Source organism: Dasypus novemcinctus, chromosome 6 (genome assembly GCF_030445035.2).
Source record: "Dasypus novemcinctus isolate mDasNov1 chromosome 6, mDasNov1.1.hap2, whole genome shotgun sequence".
NCBI classification, from domain to species: domain Eukaryota; kingdom Metazoa; phylum Chordata; class Mammalia; order Cingulata; family Dasypodidae; genus Dasypus; species Dasypus novemcinctus.
The window spans coordinates 54,835,794-54,856,598 of record NC_080678.1 but is presented as its reverse complement, the minus strand read 5'-3'; the positions used below and the strand labels follow the sequence as shown (position 1 = coordinate 54,856,598).

The 20,805-nt window shown below is 42.8% G+C and overlaps 2 pseudogenes; both read right to left on the bottom strand.

Moving 5' to 3' along the window:
- Positions 1-252: 252 nt before the first annotated feature.
- Positions 253-1,455, bottom strand: LOC101445151 (cholesterol 25-hydroxylase-like; annotated as a pseudogene).
- A 7,041-nt stretch (positions 1,456-8,496) lies between these two features.
- LOC101447821 (lysosomal acid lipase/cholesteryl ester hydrolase-like) overlaps positions 8,497-20,805 on the bottom strand; it is a 39,438-nt pseudogene continuing 27,129 nt past the window's right edge.

Sequence of the window (20,805 nt, the reverse complement as noted above, 5' to 3'; positions counted from 1 at the left end):
GGCAGAAATCAGTTGAAAAGCGTTCAGAGCAATAGGAAAAACAAATACTTACTGTTTTTCCCTCTGTGCAATCTTTAGACCAAAACAGACAACCCAGGCCTACAACCACCCACAAGACGCCAACCCCCATGGAGAGCTGCTCTAGGCTCTGAAGGACACCCCACTCCATCTCCCTCTTCCTTCTGTACTTTTTATCAGTCAAAATGTTGGCGAAACAAGAGCCAGTGCTTGTTTTCTTCATGTTTTGCTGAAGCACAAATAACATTTATTTCATATAAATATATGACTCCATGAAAAAATAGAAAAAAATTACTATAATCTTGGTCACTGTCCAGCAGGAACATATTTCACAGCTTATAAAGTCAGAGGCCAGATCCTCTGTTAAAATCTGTTCTCTCAGTCTGATTCTAGGACACTTTCAAACCTAGGACATTCCTTGTTCTACAAACAAAGCATTTTAGAGATGATTTAAAGATGCCGGTGATGATTATCTAACTCTTATCTAGGAATGAAAGCTATTGAAATGAGCTAGAATTCGACACCTAGAATACAACTGCATTGATATACAAACATGATATAAATTGATTGCCAGGTAGCAAAAAGAGATCAGATTTTATCTACAACAGTTTCCATCAGTTAAGAAGTGCCTGTTCTTTTTTGATGCATAAAAAGAGAAACAGCTTAGTGTTCTTCTCCTGATGCAAGAATGAAATGCACAGCATCCCGGGTCTGAGAGGGCACCACCCCTGCCAGGCACGCAGCTACTTGGCGTAAGCAGACTGCAGCGTCCCCAGCATTTTGTCCCAGTGTGTGAAGGAAGGTGCGAAGTTGCAGTTAAAGCGGGAGTGATGCAGGTCGTGGTGCGCTCCGCCCCCGTACCACCCGACAGGCACCAGTCCGTGCGTGGACCAGGGGAAGTCGTAGCCCGAGTGGTCCTCCACGGACAGCCAGATGTTGACCACGTGGAACACCAGGACGGTGAGCGGGTGGCACCCGAGCAGCACCACGTTCACCATGTCGAACAAGCCCAGGGAAAACAGCTCCCCCACGCTCATGTCCTGCGTGGCCAGCGCGAAAGAGGACACGTTCTGGTGATGCATCTTGTGGAAGGTGCGGTGCAGCCAGGGCACCTTGTGGTGCAGCAGGTGCCACACGAAGAACTCGGCGTCGAAGAGCAGCAGGCAGACCACGACGTGGCGAGTCAGCTCCAGCACCGCGGGGGCGTCGGTGGGCAGGCTGGGGGGCTGCGGGCCCAGTGCAGCAGCGTCGCGGGCAGCACGAACACCGCGTGCTCGTAGAGCGTCTGCCCCAGGCAAGGCAGCAGCTGCCGCGCCCACGGCGAGAAGTCGGGGTGGACCTTGTAGCGCCGCAGCGCGGGCACCCAGGGGCACAGGGCTTCCAGCAGCATGACGGCAGGCAGAAGCCCACGTTGGTGATGATGGAGTGGACATCCCATCCCAGGGTCCACAGAATGGAGGAATAAAATATGAATTAGAGTGACCTTACTGACATTCTACTATAAAACTATTGTGACTAGTAATTAAAGAAATTGTAGCTTTGAGGTGGAGAAAGTGGCCACAGTAGTGGCTAAGGGCAGGGAGAGGGAAGAAGAGATGTGATGTGGGGGCATTTTTGTGACTTTCAGCTGTCCTAAATGACATTGCAGGGTCTGATGCTGAACTTTATATATCCTGTCATAACCCACTGAATGTATTGGGAGAGTGTGAACTACAGGGTAAACTATTATCTGTGTGATGCAGCAGTGCTCCAGGATGTGTTCACCGAGTGCGATGAGTGTGCCACAATGATGGAGGAGGTTGTTGTGTGGGAGGAGTGGGGTGGGGGTGTGGGAACCTCTTATAATTTTACTGTCACATTTTTTGTGATCTATGTATCTTAAAAAATAAAAATAAAAAAATAAATGCCCATTAAAAAATATGACCGGGAAGAAGGGCAACTGCAGGAAGGTATCTTGGCTTCTCAAGTGCTCCCAGAGGGGCTGCAGGAACAGCTGGAGCAAGCCGCGGACGACCGGGACATCGGAGCTGTTCCAGTGGCTCATGGTCGGGCTGGGCCAGGCTGTGCCTGCCTGCAGGACCCCCCCGGCTTTTCTTGGGACGTGCGGCCTGGCCCTGAGTGGTGGCAGCTGCATTTTCACTTCCTCTCCTGGCTGTGCAGAGCTGGGATGAGCAGGTAACTCCCCAAAGAAGCTTGGCTATAAACAGGTACACCTGAAGCTGCCTGAATGGGCTTTTACGTATGCACGCTAACTTCTCATACGCAGGCAATTGACATTTTCTGTCCTTTTCAACTGACATACAATTCCCATATAATAGACAGCTCTTCAGTGTAGAGATGCCTCAGTTTTGTTGTTGTTTCTTTTAAGATTTTTTTCCCTGAATCGGTCCCCCACTGTCTGCTCTCTGTGTCCGTTCACTGTGTGTTCTGTGTCCCCTTGCATCTCAGCAGCACCCGGAATCTGTTTCTCATTTTGTCGTGTCATCTTGCTGCATCAGCTCTCCGTGTGTGTAGCGCCATTCTTGGGCAGGCAGACATTTTTCGTGCTGGGTGGCTCACCTTGCAGGGTGCACTCCTTGCGCGTGGGGCTCCCTTACGCAGGAGACACCCCTGCATGGCAGGGCACTCCTTGTGTGCATCAGCACTGAGCGTGGGACAGCTCCGCACAGGTCAGGAGCCCTGGGTTTGAACCCTGGACCATCCACGTGGTAGGTGGAAGCTCTATCAGTTGAGCCAAATCCACTTCCCTTGCCCTCAGTTTTGAGCGCTCAGTTCACCTGTGTAATCACCACCCCAAGCAAGAGAGACTATTTCCACCACCACCAGAAAGTGCCCCTTTGGCAACCAGTGAAGAATTACTTGTACTTTTTCTTAAACGAGTGCGTGTAACTGCACGTGTGTTTTCATAAAGACGCAAACATGACTGCGTTTTGGGGAAAAAAAAACAGAAAACTTTTAAAAGCGACGTACCTTCTGTATTTCGGATCTTTTCTGCTCTACGCAGCCTTAATTGTAGCTCCAAGCGAAGACCAGCGGCGAAACTCGCCTTCCGCAGAAGGATCTGGGTCCCAGGCCGCCCACGGGGCAATCAGCGCAGGAAATGGGACAGGACCAGCGGCCGGCCGGTCTCGGCGTCTCTGAGACGGCATTTCCCGCCCTGGTCGCCACGAACTCTGAGAACCTGCAGCGCTCAGACTCGCCAGGTGGGTCCTGCAGCCCGAGCCTGAGAGTCCACCCTCCGCGGCGTTCCCGGGGCGCACAGGAGCAGCTGCGGGAATCCTGAGGAACAGCGGCCCTGGAAAGGGGCCCCGGCTGCAGCACTTCCTTTTAAAGTAAAAAAAAAAATAGTAATAAATAAAATAAAATAAAAATGTTTAATTCGGTTTAACAAACAGTCGGTGCTGGTCTGGGTAAAAAGCCACTGCATTTCAGGCTGGGGTGTAAGCAATTAAATCAGCAAACCGCCCACTTTGTTCCTCCAGAGAATGACGCGGGCGGTCCTGACGCTTCCCAGGAGGCTGGTGAAGGAGCAGATGATGTCGCGCTACCCTGACCTTCCCGTGGCAGGCTTCGCGGCGCCACCCTGCCCCGTGCCCTCCAGCCCCTTCCCCAAAACCTCGACCCAGAGAACCCGCTGTGGGGCCGCCCGCATCCCCTCTCTTTTACGCCCCCGAACTGGGCGACACTGAGAACACGGAGGTTGATACTGGAGACCCCCGGATCAGCATAAACGAGCCCCGCGTTTGACCGCGTGGCTGACAGGGGACGCACAGGGCGCTTAGAGAATAGAGGCTTGGGACAAAACTTTGGAGCCAGCGACCACTCCCAGTCTCAGCTTTGCCTCTTCTGTCTCTGCGTGTGGCCAGCGCTTCACTCCTTCCAAGCTCTGGTTTTCTTATCCCTCCAAATGGGAATTGTAGTAGCAGCCATTTCATGAGGCTGTCATGAGCATTAAATGGGAAAAAATATTATAGCAAAGCCAGCAGGTAATGTCTGCGTATTAGGTGCCAGGCACTAGCTAAGAGCTTTACCTGAAGCGATTTTATTTACTCCTCAGGAGAGCTAGATTCCCCACCCTGCCAAGAAGTACCTGTTATTCTTATCACTGAGTTTACAAAAGTGAAATTATAGTGCCTGGCACTTGGTAAACACACAAAATAAGATACATATATAAATTTGTACTCCTCAGTTTTTCAAAAAATAACTGAGGAAGTTTGTAATTAAAATCAATATTATGTAAAAAGAAATATAGAGTCATACTGTATGAGGAAAGAATAATTAAACAATGAACATATAGGCCAATATATAGGCCTGGAAACATATCATAGCATAATTCATAACATAATTTTTAATATGTAGGATACATAAATATATACATATTCACACACAGACATATAGGCCAAGTCATGAATCAGAACTTCTCAGTTGGTATGTGGGCACCACTGGTAGAGTACACAGATAGTCCTTAGATGCCAATTCCCCACAGTCCTGAGACAGTAGCCTCTGGACCTACAGTAGCCCCCCCCCTTTTTTTTTTTGTCAACCCCAGGAACCAGAAATATTATCATTTTCTGCTTGTGCCTGATGAGAAAATGCTCAGAAGTAGCTGTGAACTTCTTGACAGTCAATTCAAAAAAGAAAAGAGGAAGGATTTTTCTAATGCTGATATCTAGATGGTAATAAAAAAGACAGGTGCAATTCAGGCCTCTGGCCTCCCTACTCTTTCTTTTCTTCCAGTTAGACAACCTGTCCTTTCTAGGGTCCTCCAAGATACTGTTTCCACTTCACTTGTAAAAGTGGTAACCCAGGAATTTCTTTTTCTTGTAAAGATGGACCTGACCTTGAGCTGTGTGTGGCTCAGTCTTGGAGTGAAGAATGACTATAGGAGCTCATTTTTCAGAATTACAAAGGAATTCAACTCATAAATTATTCTAATTTTCCCACAAAGGAAATTAGGCCAACCCTCAAATTGCATTTCAGCACAGGCTGTCCTTTTTTTATGATTGTAATTATCATGGTTGGATGCTTTTCATTTCTTAGAGTGTTTTTTTTTTAATTCCAAATATAATTTATTTATTTATTTATTTATTTTTATTTCTCTCCCCTTCTCCCCACCCCCTCAACCCCCCTCCCTGGTTGTCTGCTCTCTGTGTCCATTTGCTGTGTATTCTTCTGTGTCGGTTTGTATTCTTGTCAGCGGCACCTGGAATCTGTATCTCTTTCTGTTGCATCATCTTGCTGCTTTAGGTCTCCATGTGTGCAGCGCCACTCCTGGGGAGGCAGCACTTTTTTCATGCTGGGTGGCTCTCCTTACAGGGCGCACTCCTTGTGCGTGGGGCTCTCCTACGTGGGAGACACCCCTGTGTGGCAGGGCACTCCTTGCACACATCAGCACAGCACAGGCCAGCTCATTACACAGGTCAGGAGGCCCTGGGTTTGAACCATGGACCTCCCATGTGGGAGACAGATGCTCTATCCATTGGGCCAAATCTAGTTCCCATCTTACAGATATTTTATGTTGGTGGTTGGCAGGTTTCCTTAACATGGGCTTAGATATTAGATTTGCTGCCAGGACTGTTTCTGTGAGCCCCACCACCAACCACACCATTCTTTCCCTTCTTTGGGCTTCCATCCTCTATCACTAAGCCTGTTAGAATAATCTCCAGGGGCTAATTGCATAAAGCCCTCTGTGCAGCAAGACGTGGAAGGCATGGCTTCAACCTGCTTTGTCCAGGTTCCCACCTCCTACCACGCAGGGCACTGAAGAACTGAAACCAGCTTCTCTGCCTTCCCTGCACAGGCAGACCACCAGGAGAGAAGTTTGTGTCCCATATACAAATGCTATCACTGCAGAGAAATGGATTTGTTAAAATCTGTCAATCATCCTCTCTACAACATGAAGGTTGCTGAAAAAGCAGGCAAAATATGTAGGGCAGCCAAAATAAAGTCAATTTCTATTTAGTATTGACTCAATTGATGTCAGTTTTTTGAATTGGCAAACATTTTTTATTTGCACAAAATGTATTTGATAACTTACTAGATGTTTAGGTCACTGGATGTTTATCTCTTATGACTTTTTTTTTGTTGACTTTGTAATAATATTACATTAAAAATATATATACATATGACGTCCCATTCAACCCCACCTCTCCCCACCCCAGCAACACGGGCTTGGCCCAGTGGTTAGGGCATCTTATGACTTTCTGATACTGTACCAAGCATTATGCCTTGCCCATGATTCTTTAATAGATATTTGTGGACTCAAATGTAATTGTGATAAAGATCATGTTAAAAGATGCTGGCAGAAGTGAAAGTGGCTTAAGTGAATGGGCTTCCGTCTACCATATGAAGACGAAGACTTAGCTCAGGAAAGGCAAGATTCACAGTCAAAGAGAGAATAGAACACGGTCAGTTCCATGGTATCTCTACAGAAATTTGGGATTGGAAACTGCATTTAGCTGGTACTTTACCAAATAAAGTTTATCAAACTTTATTCCTATCAAAAACAGTAGGGGATGCTGATGAAGAACACGGGGTGTTAGCTCCCCTAAGGGACTCCTTGATGCCCCTATTGACCCAGATACTATGTACATTCAGTTTGAACACTTTCATATTTTTGACCCATCTATGCTAGGCTTCTGTTGAACTTGTTGCAACGATTATCACCCCCTTTAAAACATTTATAGCACGTAGAAATCATTCCCAATTAAAAGGCATACCATTGCCTGTCAAGCAGAGATAAACACACATCTCACCTTCAAAGATAGTGTTGCAAAGTTCACCACCTTAGGAAAAGGCTTGAAAAACTCTGAAAGCACACTGTAAAAGTGCAAACATTATTTTAGTACTACTAAAACCATCTGGCAGAGAAAGAGTTTTGCTTGCTTAATTTGGAATGGAACATGGAATCTATATCTTAGCACATTACAATGCATACTCTGAATGAATGTCTGACAAGTTTTTTAAAAAAATCAGAATTTTATTACCTGATGCTTCCTTTCAGGAGTCACAACAGACCAGGGTTATTTACTTTCATTTTTCTAAATCTCTCCATATATTAAAAAATAAATTTCCAAGAGTTAAAAATACAGTATATTTTAAAAGTTTATATTGAATTAAATTAACACCTTTAATCTCCACAGACACAAAATAACCTTATTTGGAGATCATTTCAACAACCTAAATTTTAGACCTTTTTATTTTGAAGTCTGGGTTAATGCCTTCTTCATTTGCCACCCACCTACCCATGCCTGTGGTTTTGACCATTTGTTCACCTTCTAGGCAAAATTTTGTTTTCATATGTCACATTTGGGAGAGAGCTATCCTTTGGGAATTTCTTCAGGCATTACTCATTAGACAAGAATTAGTCACCATCCTAGACGGACATAACAACTGACCCAGCTGATCTTATCAGTCTCAAACTACCAACTGGCTCCTAAAGCAGCCAAGTTCCTTCCCTGAGGAAAGCCTCCCTAAGAAATGAAGTCACAGGTGCTGGGGAAGATGTGCAAGCCGAGCCAAGCCTGCCCTCTTGTGGCAACAAAAAAAAAGACTTTTCCTTCTCAAATGTGACATTTGGTGGCTCTTCTTTTCCCCATGTCTTAGAGAAGAACTCCAAGTTGACAGAATAACTAGTCCTTTCCTTGCTCTGAAGATCTGTGGGGGAACACTGAGTTTTGTTCAACAGAATACACATCAAAGCCAGTTGAAAACAGAGTCAGATCCCTACCAACCTGTCCCAGGTCTTAAAGGTAAACTGCAACTGTGTCGTGGGTAAGCAGCCTCTAGAAAAGCCAAATGTGCCACCTGGCCCTACTAGTAAGAACCCATGTGCAACATCCCCACCTTTAGACTGGTCCACACACTGAAGGAATCCCCAGAGAAAAGTTTGGAAAAGTGGCAAAGAGCAAAACAGTTAAGTGGACAGCAGTCCCTACTCATTCTTCAGCTTATGGTCTGGTGTGTGAGAGCTTTACTGACCACAAAAGGTACCCACTCACTGTCTCTTCCTCCTCAGCCCTAAGAATCCTGCATGTGCCTGGCCAAGCCAGTTTGTCTTCATTCAAGCAGAAAGAAGAGCTCACTGGGGACATATGGCCAGTGGGAGAGGGGGGCACCCTCCCGCAGACACACACCCTTTGCTTCTAGTACATTTTTACTCCTTCCTCTGAGTCTAACAAAAATCGCTATACCCCTTCACTCCTTATACTTTCCCAGCTGTTACTTCAGCACCTAATGTTCCTTAGCTACATGAAGAAGTCCACTCATTCTTCATTCATTTGGTCTATCTACATATACCTAGTGAGACTCACTATATTCCAGGCCCTGGGCTAGATTCTGGATAGGCAGAGACAGGTAAGGTGTAGCCTCTTTCCTCAAACTCACACCCTAGTGGAAGAGATCTTACTGGGGTGCCAAGTCTATGTTCCAGGGGCCCATTCAAGAGACCTACCTCTCTTGACCTTGGTTGCTGTGGCAGGTTGGTATTGTTTATGAATTCCAAAAATAGATATTGGATGGTGTTTGTAAACTCTCTGTTCCTCTGAACATATTAGATTGTATTAGATTCAGAGGTATCACTTTTACCTTATTTAATCAAGATTAGGGCTTCTATTTGATCACATCATTAGGGCATGTAGGGTTGAGTCCCCACACCCTTGGTGGGGACAAAACAGACTCTCACATGGAAGGAAATACATGGAGGAGAACACAGAAGCAGATATGCAGGAAGAGAGAGTGCTCTGTAGACATGGCCCTGGGAAGAGAGATGAGCTTGATAGCCTACAGCTGAGCCTGGAAAGAAATGAGTCACAGGGAGAGTGATCAGCTGGTGATTTCAGTTAAACAAAAACCAAAAATAGCTAGTGAGTTTCTAATCCTCATTGGAGAAAATTAGGCATCTTCAAAGTCTCACAATTACCTTGAATATAAAAACAAAAAGACCTGGGAAAGAACTCTACATCTTTTAATTCTGGCTTTCATATTTCCTCATTAGATGAATAATTTCATTATACAAACTCCAAGGGGCATCCAAGCCCCAGACAAAGTTGAGATGCTCCCTTTCAGGAATAGTCTTGTGGTACACCAAGCGGGTGATCTGGGTCAGGAAGACATTGACGTCATTGACGTCTGCAAGCACGTCATGTCCCCCATTCCAGACTGCAGTCGGCACCAGCATGTCTTTCACGTTGTAAGTGGGAGGGTAACTCTACAATTTAAAAAAAGAAACAGGGGGACTTATTTTTTTTTTTAATTTTCAAATCACAAAGCACAGTCTCCATTAAACATGTAGTCAGTTTGATGGAAGAAGAAAAGAGTAACTTTTAAAAATCACTATCAGGTTACCGTTTCAATTACCATTACCAGAACAATCAAAAAACCCAAACCCACAGTGAAGGATAAAGATTGCTAGTTATTGAGATGCTACCATATGCCACATGGGACACCATGACAGGGGCCAGGTCCCCTGTGAGAGGCACAGCTCTCCCCACTTACCAGATGGCAGGTAGAGGAACCAAGGGCTTGGGAAGGTGCTTTGGAGTTATAGCCTCCCATGTTCTGCCTCGGGGATGGAAGGCAGGCTGTAAAAATTCTCTAAACATCAGGTTCCTCATCTGTACATCAGAGATAATCACACCAATTGTCCAGGGGGCAGGGGAAATGCACCATACACTCAGCACTCAAAAATGGTGATTTTACCTGTATGTGGAAAAGGAGGCCTAGACAATGTAATGAGGCCAAGGCCCCAGAGCCAGCAGGTCACAACCCTAGGATGGTCTGACTGCTAAGTCCGTGTCTGTAGTATGATGAAATGACACATCACAGTGGAGATTCGTATTTACTGCCCAGGAAAGGGCAAGGAGCAGAGGCACATCCCGCAACACCCACCACAGGGCTTGTGTTGTTTTGGAATCAAATGAGGAAACACAAACGCATTCCTGACTAACTCTCCCAAATACTTCCCATAGCAATGACCCCCATCAGAACCCAGTAACCCAGGCTGGCTTCCTCGATGAGTTTTCAGGGCCCATTTTATTCTGAAGACTTTGAAGACTTTACCTGGTTGTAATGGAAATAATTCTTGGCACTGCTTCCCCAGTCAAAGGCTTGAAACTTGTGGGATTTAATAGTCTAAAAGGAAGACAATTTGGGGAAAAGTTATCTGATGCAGAAGGTTGACATAACGTCAGAGGTTGCTGGACTTAGTCACAGCCTCAAAAATCAATTTTATACAGATAACCAGATTTACTCTTTATTTCCAAACTGTAATTTAAAATTAAATAACTTTTTTTCCTTTCCTTTACTAAATGACTCAATTTCTCATAGTATAATTGGAAAGTAGCTATAATAGGGCACAGAAAGCAGCTGCAAACATGTGCTTTGAATTATACTCGATCAATAGTTGCTTCCATTGGACGAAATTTTGATGATGTTTTTTGCTTAAATTCTAGTCGAACTTTTTCAGAGAATAACAGTTTTATTTGGGAAAGAAAATATATTTAGATACAAAACCATCATGTGTTCTATATACCCATCCTACTTGTCTAGTAATGCTATTTTCCTTATTTATCAATAATGTAACACTTTTTCTATTTTGAGTACCCAGAGCCGGTGTAATCACCAAGTTGTACTGCAGGTCAGTACAACTTCCACCTTGTTGGGGAGACTAAAGCCATGGGTTGATATCTTATTTACAATTTAAACGTATGTATATGGACAAGAGTCCGATATAAAACTTTTAACAAAAAGTCACTTATTTTTAAAATTTGGAATAATGCAAAGCCATAGTTCCCCCAAACTCCCAAGTTAAAAATATGTCAAGAATTAAACCCATGACTGGCATTCCTAATGAATTGGAAACTATGTGTAAACTTTGGCCACATGATGCGCCACATTAACTGGAACAAAGAGAGCCAACCATGCTTTTGATGTATGTGAAGTTTCAGTTCTTATCAATTGCATAAAATTCTACTGTTTGATATAATAAAAGGTAGTGCCATTAGATACCACAGAGGATTGCAAAAGGGGAAATTTTAGCATCTGCTTTTGTCATTTCAAATGAAAGATATTAAACATATGTGGCACATTTAATGATCAGAACAAAATACGGATTTACAGCACCTCTTAGGACACCTATTCCCTCTGCAATTATCAGTGAAAACATCTCAATGTGAGTTGCTCTGCAGCTGTACTCAGACGTGAATTTTTTTACCACTTGGTCAAATCCATATTTCAGCATTTATATAAAGTTGTGTATGAATGTAAAAGAAAAACTTGCCTAAAACTCAGGCTAAATTTCTTAGCTTGAAATTTGTAGTGAGAGACACTTTCGTACGTCAAAAACTATCCACTTGAAAAGGCACCTCAGAAGGAGGGAAATATGGAAAAGTTTGTTTATAGGAACAAAAACATGGAAATGAGCTAAAGTTCTTTAACAGATATTTGGTTAATTGCATTATGTTACAACAATATGCCTAAACAGCATGCCATGTCATAATAATAAATATAAATGTAAGACAGAAACAGAAAACTGTTTCTACAGAATGTTTATAAATAATATTAAGAGGGAAATAGTCAGAAATTGAAACACAATAGGTACTATGGTTACACTTATGTAATAACGTGTGGCTGAAGAGCAGGAGGAAATAATCGTAATAGTAGGTTACACAGTTTTAAAGTGACATTTAGAAAGTTATTTTTAAGTCTCAATTGCTAATAAAAATGTAAATAGTATTTTTTATAGTACAATATATATCAAAGTCTTAAAAATAGTCTAAAAAAAGTCCAACAGTCTGACCACTAAGTCTCCTTCTTCAAGTGTACCCTAAGAAAAACAATCTGCCTGATGTATAAAGACATATCTATAATACAATATAACACAATATATTCCCAGGATGGTTTGATATTGCAAGGAGACTATAATGAAGAAGAGGTGGTGGGGGAGTAAGTAGTGAGGAGCAGGAGGGGGTGAGGGAGGAGGGAGGAGGAAGAAGAAGAGCAGAAAAAAATTCATTCAATGGAAAACTTTCTCTGCATTAGGAATATTTTAAAAATTTAGTTTGGACCTGGACATTCTCAACCCCCAGTGTCCATTCTTGCCTTCCTGCTTTCAGTACTAGAACTGCTCAGGTGTTCACTGAACACCTGGCCACCTAGGTAGAAAGCACACCTCACACCCCCCTCACAACTAGGCATGACCATCTGGCTCACTTCTGAGCTACCTCCTAAATGTCAAGCCCCTTGCCCTTTCTCGCTCCCCACTTCCTGTGGGCTGGAGCAGACAAGGAGATGACCCAGATTCACCCAGGCAGAGAAGGACAGCATCCACGGGTGGCAGAGCTACAGGGTGGAGTACACTGGACCCTGCATGACTTTGCAGCACACACCCACACCCCTCCACCACCACCCCGGACCACTGATCTCTGTATTATGAGAAAGAAAGAAATTGCTTCAGTGGCTGTATTTCTGTGTCTCTGATACAGCAACTCAGCCTGTATCTAACAAATACAATGCTATTTCATTCAAGAAAAAGGAATGTTAGAGAAAGTATGTATCCTCTAATCCTACTTTAGTAATGAAAAGGAATGTTACAGAAAGTGCATGTCCTAGGATCCTATTTTAGTAATGGGAATGATTATACCAATCAATTATAAGATTATACCAAAATACTACCAGTGCCTACCCCTGGGTGGTACACACACAGGTAGTTTTTCTTCGTTGTACTCACATTTTTTCTAAAATATTATAATGCCCGTACATTATATTAAATGTCCCTTTTATAATGTTTTAAGAAATATTTCTCAGCAAGTCTTTTTTTTAAGCATTAGGTTGCAAACAACGGAGTATATCAGAGTCATCTGGGGGTACTTATTAAAAATACAGCTCCCAGGGACACACACCCTAGGAATTCTGAGTTTCAGCAGAATTTGAAGAGGGCACAAGGGTCTGCATTTTCACCTGCACACGAAGTATTTCTGACCAACAATAAAGATGTACTAGAACCAGCCTTCACACAGGAATGATCACCTGGGCTTTAGGCAGGGCTCCAAGAAGGCCAGAGAGAGAAACAAGAGTCTCAGCTCTGGGGCTCTTTGGAATTTGTCAGGCTCTAATGAGAATAATATTTGTAAACTAAATTTAACAGCCAAGTAAAGATGTAGGTTTCAGAAATGAATAACTGAATGTTAATTAATCAAGCAAAAAGCAAACTTCTAAATATACTGTGAATAAAATGGCCTTTGAAGTCACCTCCCAACTCATACCACAGGAACCTCCAAATTCCACACCTGACTTGGGGCTCTCAGCCACCAACACCCAGGCCCCGCCCACCTTCAGCAGCCACTCCCAGCAGGCACCAGGGCTGCCTCCTGGAGCAGCCTGACCAAGGGGTCCCAGACAGACAGGGTGGCAGCCTCTGGCCAACAGCCCAGAGGAGGCGGGATCAAGGAAAGAGTCCTGTGAAGTCACTCTGTCAAGCAGCTATTTCCCTGACAAAGAGATGACACAGAAGGCACAAGGGGCAAGGGCAAGGCTGCCTTCTGCAGGTGTGGAGAAGAGCCTGTGACCACCCCCATCGAGAGGAAAATTCCACAGCCCTCTAACCGCATATATCTCGCTTCTGTAACAAGCTTGCTCAACTGTAAAACCTTATCTCAGAGCCTCCTCCTGTAGAAAATCTTGTCAGCACCTGCCAAAAGACCAATCTGACCCAGACCCTTGTAAATAACAAGAACTCTCCAACCACTTGTCACCCCTGATAGAATCCCCAGCACTTAATTAACCACAAATACCTGCTTCTGTACACGCTTGCTTGCTGAGCTATTGCCCCCTTCAAACCTAAAGGCCCGTATAAACAAACTTACCCCACAGCCTGGGGCTGCTCTCTCCTCTGGGTAGGATGAGGCAGTCACCGTGTGCCTAATAAAGCTCTCAATTGGAACTTTATTCAGAGTCTGAGTCTGGTCATTATCACTGGTCTATAACACAGGGAGTTCAGGCTTTGGAAATGGATATGAAAGAAATTCCACAGTAAGTAAAGCTTAAAGTCACAAAGTCACAAGAGGGCCAGAGAGTAGTGCTGGGGAACTCAGCCTGCAACCCTGACTCCAGTCAGCTGCCACATAAAAGGGGCCAGAACAAGAGCAGGGCTCCTGAAAGCTAAGGGGTGGTCATGGGTACTTTGCCAAGGACCTGAGAATTGGGCACTTGCAAAAGCCACTGAGCTAGAGCATAGCCCAGCCTGCACCTTCAGTCAGCTGAGTCACCCTCCACACATCCTTAGGAGTGCACTAACTGCTGAGGTGACAGAATTTCACCCTTTCTGGCAAAAAGTCCTTTAGGGAAGAGAGGGGAAAGGTTCAGAAAAGGTAGAGGAAAAAAGATTAAAAAAAAGAGAGAGAAATAAAATATCACAACCGCACATACACAAAAAGGTAGGAGAATTTGGGTGGTAGGTCTAGAAGGAAAACAAGTGACTGTAAACAGACATGTGACTAGGAGAAAAGCAGGAGCCTGAATGAATGTGTGAATGTGAGGATTTTTGAAGGGTCCAGGACACCTTAAATGGTGAAAGTGTGCTGTGCAGCGTATACTGCACTACTTTCCGTTGCAGGTGCCCCAGGGCTAAACCTCAGCAATCTGTCACTGAGTCACTGACATCTGAATTGTGGCCGACCTTCATAACAAGGTGCTGAAGCCTCACACTGCCCTTTCTGGTTCCTGAGTCCCAGGGAGACTCTAAGAACAAGACACCCAGGGGAGGATATTTCTAAGGCCACTGAGTTCCCTAAAGTGCTATCACATGGCAAAGGTTCCCCAATCTGATGAAGCAGAAGAAGCTGTTAGTTCATTTCTTAAAATACAGATTTTCACTGCTAGGCAAACAAAGGGAGTGACAACTGATAGGTTAATAATAATAGGCTTAAGTTGTCTATCTGCTGATCTTCCAGGCATATTATGCTTACAAGGTAAATACTGAAATAGAAGCTTCTATCTCCAAAGCTGCTCTAAAATCATGCTTTGTGAAGCAACAAGGAAATTAAATAAATCTGAGACTCAATGAATAGCAGAAGACTGAAGAGAAGGGAAGAGAAAGGAAAAGAAATGAGTAAACACAATTACTGTTTGGTGAACCCATGGCATGGTGTAGTATGCTCCAGAGAGGACAGCAAAAGCCAGACTAACGCAATGAGGAATCCAGGACTCTGGGGAAGGAAATCAGCTCATATTTGTAAGCAGATTGTCCTTCTACTTGGAAAACATTTGCAGAGAGGTACTGCATGGAATGCACAGACCTTCCTAGCAATGATGCTACACAAACCCCAACTTTGCTCCTGGAATACCTACCTGACTCCAGTGTAACATGTTTGGCCAGAAGTTCCAGCAGGACAGTGTGTTATATATACAACCACTCTAGACTGCAAAATAAATACATTGAAATATGAATGAAAACAACATTAAGGAGATATCAATAATACATATCTATTATCCTTTAAAACATGAAAAACTATACAGAGTTGTAACCTCAAAGATATGAGAGATTATGGGTGGGAAAAATTTCTCGACTATAAATAAGTCCTATAAAATATGTGCAACTCACACACAGAGACTATATAGGAAGGAAATGAAAAGCAACAACATGATAATCACGCAGCCTAATGGGTTGTGATTATAGGGAGTTTTTTTTTTCTTCTTAATGCTTCTTTGAATTTCCAAATTTTATATACAAATTTCATATTATTTTTATGAACAGAAGAAAAATAAATAACATTTCTTAAAATCCCTGCAGACTTCACTCCAGAATTTTAAAACCTGTTTTCAAAAATACAACATTACAAAATAGAAATATATTTAGGAACACCAGTATATTGCTGGCCAAAGGATTACATATTATAAAACAAATACACATGCACATATTCACATATGTGCATACATATGGAAACAGTCCTTCAAATTTAAACACACAGTAATTTTTTAAAAGAAACAAATCACTAGAATATCAGAAATTGTGGCAAAACTTCTCATTCAATATTTCCATATAGATACAACATAGGAAGGTGATAACTGCCTGCCTGATGACCACAGCAAAGAGCATTCTAGGCACCTACTGAAATAACTCACCCATTCCTGAGATGAAAAGCCCTTTGGAGCTCTAATGAGGTTGTTCCTACCTCACCTACATCATCTAATCCAAAACCATTCACAGACAAAACAAAGATACTGAAAGCTTAAAGTACTCTTATTATAAACATACATACCATATTTAAATTTTTCTCATTAAATCCACACAGACCTAAAAGGAGATTTCCACAAAGCTCCTTCAGAATGACATGTGTACAAAAATGAGTACTCAACCACTTCAAAAATGCACTCTGGGGAAGAAATTCTTTGACTCCAAATAAATCATATAACAGACCCAAGAATATATTCAGTATCTCTTTCTGGTACAAAGGTTTCCATGACCCACCTTAGAAGCAGAGACCAGAGGCAAGGATATCCGTGGATGAACTCAGGAGTAAAATGACAACCAGTGGAGATTCAAATAGGATACTGATGCCATAAATTTACTAAGGTAAAATCTGATAATCTACCCCAATGTTATAGACATGTGCCTAATTTCTCAAAATGAAGGAAAGGAGGCAGAAAATCTACTCATTTTACAGCTGCCTTGTATAGTGAGAAAGCGTCCTAATGCTCACCCATCCTAGAGCCATCCCCAGATAGTTTTCACCTGACTGTGATGGACTGATCCTGACTTCTGAGAAAGACTTGAGGCTGTGATTGATTAGCAATTTCTGCTGAGGGTACAGCCACCTAGTCCAATCAGGGGTCATCAGCCAAATTGGCACCATACCTGTTTTTGAATATAAAGTTTAATTGGTACACAGACACATTTATCTATGTATTGGCCCTCGCTGCTTTCACACTATAACAGTGGAATTGAGTCGTGGCAACAACATACATATGGTCCATGAAGCTGAAAATATTTACTATATTTACTATCTGTCCTGTTACAAAAAAAAAAAATTGTCAACACCTGGTCTACCTCCTTCCTGACCAATTGTCACTGGACCTGTGCTCAAGTAGATCCAGGGTAATTATTATGCCCACAAGGGAAACCTTCGCACACTTGTACAACAGGAAATAAATCTTCCTTATATTGAACCCAAACCCATTTACAATTTACACTCTCCCTCATTCCTACCCTCTGGAGGGTCAAGCAGGAATGAAAAACTCAAATGCCTAAAAGGCAGCTGCATGTAAATATAAATTAGTAAAACTGTGAAAGGAAAATGCCACCTGCCTCAGTGTTTATGACTAGGGACTGTTCACAACTGCAGAGAACTGGGAAGCTTGTGCTCAGTTTACGGGGTACAACTGCAGCAGGTTCTCTCCTGTCTGGGGATAGGACTATGGGCCCAGTGGTGCACAGCTTCTTCCTCTCCTCCCCCCAAATAATCAGCAATCAAGATGTTAATGCTAAATACTCCACTTTTTAAATGGTGCAATTTAAATTTAATAAATGTTCCAACCATATTCAACCCTTCTTCAGGAAAATTTAACCCATGAACATACAAGCTTGTGATTTCTATGAAATCTGTCTTCTACAAGACATCCCATCAATATCTAAAGACCAACACCGTGTCTCCTTTCATTTTCCTTTTTTACAGGCTTATGACTATAGCATTAGCTGGGGAGATCGAGGAAGCAAATTTGGCATGCAGAGGTCAAGTGACATGAAAAGGCATTTTTATAAATTCTTGCTTTGAGACTACATAATGGTCACATGTGACAAAAGCATGTTTGTTAAAACAAATAGAAAGAAAGAAGAACAACAAGCATGAGAAGTGGATTTGGCCTAACAGATAGGGTGTCTGCCTACCACATGGGAGGTCCAAGGTTCAACTCAGGGCCTCCTTGACCAGTGTGGAGCTGGCCCATGCAGTGCTGATGCATGCAAGGAGTGCCATGCCATGCAGGGGTGTACCACATGTAGGGGAGCCCCACGTGCAAGGAAGGGACCCCGTAAGGAGAGCTGCCCAGTGTGAAAAAAGTGCAGCCTGCCCAGGAATGGTGCCACACACAAGGAGAGCTGATGAAGCCAGATGGCGCAACATAACGAGATACAGATTCTGCATGCTCTTGACAAGAATATAAGCGGACACAGAAGAATACACAGCAAATGGACACAGAGAGCAAACAACTTGGGGGGGCAGGAAGGGGAGAGAAATAAATAATAATAATAAAAGAACAATCAAGCAATCAAGTTAATAGGATGACCCATCAATGACCTGAATTGCAATAACTCATTTTCTTTTGACTGACATGGGATGTGAGGTTGACTTTGTACTTCAGAACTGTTACCCAGGACTAATGTGACAAACTCCACAAAATTACCCTGAAGGACAGAATATACAGACAATGCAAAAATCACCTTACATATATACAGATCTACACATATCAACTTTGATTTCTTTATAATTTGTGTTTTGAGAAAGAATTAGAAGGAAAATTTAACATTCACAGAAGCAACATGCACTTGTCAGAACAGATAATTCAAAGGTTTTATGAATATTTGACCACTCACTTTGTCAATTTTCTGCAATACTACAAAACACAATCATCTGAAAGAGATGATGCCAAATCCAGGCTCTTTCACCTACATCAAAATCTAGAGGGTGATTTGTGAAGGACACACATCCCGAGGCCCCACTGCAGATTTAAGAAAACACTTTCTCCGATGCAGAGAGAGGAAGAAGGGGGAGAACAAGTTTGTATTTTTACACACTACTTATTCACAATCTCCAGTAACTGAGGTATTTGGGAATTTTTATTGTTATGAAGACCCCCAGAATGGGGAAATGAGTTGCTCATAACCTGCTGATCAGGCATGAAACTAATAGAGCCACTCTGAAAGGTATATGTATTCAAGAAAAACCATTGTATTAGTCAGCCAAAGAGGTGCTAACTCAAAACACCAGAAATCTGCTGGCCTTGAGAAAGAGTATATATTTGGGGTAGGAGCTTACAGATACCAGGCCATAAAGCATAAGTTACTTCCTTCATGAAAGTCTATGTTTACATGTTGGAACAAGATGCTTGCTGAAGACTGCCAGGGTTTAGGCTCCCTGGGTTCCTCTCTTCCCAGGTCTTTCTTCTCTCTTGGTTCAGGGTTCTTCTCTTCCTGGGGCTTGCATCTCTTTTCTGTGTGCTTACCTCCTGGGGCTCCAGCTTAAGACTTAAGCATCAAACTCCAACATCAAAAAACTTCTAGCAACAAAAAGCTTCAACTCTGCCCTTTGTCATGCCCCTTTCATCTGTGAGTCCCCACCCACAAGGTGCGGGGACTCAACACCCTATTGACTTCACCCAATCAGAGCCACAATCATAATTTAACCATTCCAGGTACAAAACAATTTACAAACATAATCCAATTTTTTTTGGAATTCAGAACTACTTCAAATGGCAACAACCCTGAAGAGAAAAACCCCTTCTGTTTTATTGACAACAAATTGAAGAGGAGGAAGGCCTACATTTCCCATGATTGGGCAATTCTTCAAATCTGAAAAGAAGGGGCGATCAGTGTACCTTGAGGAGAAGATCTGGAAGTTTTCCTAACATGACTATAGGGCTAGTGCTGAATTTGAATAAAGCCAAAGGAGCCAGGGCAAAAAACATTTTAATCCTTTTGGCCAGCCAAGGGATCCATGAAAATAGGATTTCCACATTTAGAATCTGTTGTTAAAGGCAAAGGCTGCCCTTTTGTGTCATGCTCTAGAGAAAGGCTGAGAACCATTCAGCAAATGCTGCAATCAGGAAGCAAAACACTTGAATGGGGTCCATTTGAATTTCTACATGCAAAAACCATAAGATTAAACATGTAAAACAAAATTTTTCAAGTGCTTCTTCCAAATCTCAACCTAGAAATGCACTGAAAGAAACCCAGATTGCCTGCAGCAGAAGACGTTCCCTGTTCCTTTAACAATTTGAACCTTGCCATGTAAAGATTATCCCCAACAGCTCCACCTGACCATCTTCCTCCCCCACTCCCCCTTCCTTCCATCCCTAAGGACTAGCAGGCTCTCCAGTTACATAACCACTTAAAAAAGAACTATGCACATTTAGAATCTGTAGCTTTAAAATATTTTTCCTTCCTTTCAGGGTGCTTCCTGCCTTAAACTAGATCCTAGAATGTCACCTGACAAAGAAGTAGGACAAAGGACACAAGTAGATAGGTCAAAGAAGAGAACCTAGCCCCATTCCTAAGATATGCAAATATATTCAAGTTGCTTTTTTGGTTTTAGCCTCCCAAATTAGCAAAGAGTGTTTGGTGGTGGTGAGAGTGAGGCAATTTAACTGTACATACCAAGACACTGAAAAGCATTAGTACTTGCAGTATAGTAATTCCTCTAGAACTTATTCTAAGGAGATCATGCAACATGACCACAAAGGTGTTACACACAGTAAACACTCAAATATGCAACAGAATTAAACAAATTATGGGGCAGGTTCTTAACCTCTTAACAAAGTTAAAAATTTTGGATTCTGATGCTTTCATATTAGAATTTGTTGATAGAATCATGGGTAATTTTTATTTTCTTTAAATCAACATATTAATTTATAATCACCACAAATAAAAATGCATGTAAATTTTAAAAAACAGAAGCTGCTGTGGCTCCATCATTTGGGCTCCCATCTACTACATGGGAGGTGCTAGGTTCTCATCCTAGGGCTTCCTTGTAAAGGCAAGCTAGCCCACACCCAGCAGAGAGCTGATGGCCCGTGTGC